Source organism: Rhincodon typus, chromosome 10 (assembly GCF_021869965.1).
Source record: "Rhincodon typus isolate 14 chromosome 10, sRhiTyp1.1, whole genome shotgun sequence".
NCBI classification, from domain to species: Eukaryota; Metazoa; Chordata; class Chondrichthyes; order Orectolobiformes; family Rhincodontidae; genus Rhincodon; species Rhincodon typus.
Window position 1 is genome coordinate 83,696 of NC_063341.1, and position 1,065 is coordinate 84,760.

General features: G+C 45.5%; 1 long non-coding RNA gene across 1 annotated transcript in view; it reads left to right on the forward strand.

Moving 5' to 3' along the window:
* Positions 1 to 217, forward strand: part of LOC125484163 — a 4,551-nt gene extending 4,334 nt beyond the window's left edge. The window contains exon 3 of the long non-coding RNA XR_007263003.1: positions 126 to 217. This is a non-coding gene — a long non-coding RNA (uncharacterized LOC125484163). The remainder of the gene's footprint in view (positions 1 to 125) is intronic.
* The last annotated feature ends 848 nt before the right edge of the window (positions 218 to 1,065 follow it).

Genomic DNA, 1,065 nt, shown 5'->3' on the forward strand with positions numbered 1-1,065 from the left:
CGCTCCTGTGAAAGACGTTACAGCCTATCCAGCCTCTCGTTACAACTCAACCCTCTATTCCCAGCAACTTCCTGGTAAATCTCATCTGAAGCCTCTCCAGCTAAATAATATCCTTCCTATTACAGGGCGATCAGAACTGGACACAGTATTCCAGAAAAGGCCTGCACAACCTCAACATGATGTCCCACTCCTATATTCAGAGGTCTGAGCAGTGAGGTAAGCCTAATAAACGCCTTCTTAACCACCCAGTCCACATGTGACGCAAAATTCAAAGAATTAAGTAACTGAAACCCGAAGTGTCTCTGTTCGACAACACTACCCAAAGCCCTACTTTAATTGTCTAAGTCCTGCCCCCACTTAGAATTAGATTCCTGAAAGCGTGGAAACGAGCCATTCAGCTCAACTAGTGCACACCAACCCTCAGAGCATCCCACCCAGACTCGGACCCCTACTCTATCCCTGTAAACCTGCATTTCCCATGGCCAATCCACCTAACCTGCACATCTGTGGACTGTGGGAGGAAACTGGAGCACCCAGAAGAAACCAATGCCGACACGGGGAAAACGCGCAAACTACACATATACTGCCGCCCGAGTTGGAATTGAACCCAGTCCCTGGCACTGAGGCACTGAGCCACTGTGCCAGCCATAAATGCAATACGTTGCATTTATCCAAATTAAACTCAATCTGCCACTCGTCAACCCATAAACCTAATTGATCAAGATCTCTTTGTAATCTTAGATGATCTTCTTCATTGTACACTTTCCCACCAATTTTGGTGTTACCTGCAAACTTACTAACCAAGTGTTCTATATTCTTGTCTAACTCATTTGTACAAGTGACAAACAAAAGTGGATCCAGCACTGATCCCTGTGGAACACCACTGGTCACAGGTCTCCAGTACCATTAACAACCATCCACCACCACACCCTGTCTCCTGTCATTAAGTGAATTAAGTATCCAATTGGCAAACTCGCCCTGAAACTTTATTCATTAGTATACCATGTGGAACCTTGTCAAGGGCTTTACTCAAGTTCAAGTAAACATCACTGCTCTGACCTCATC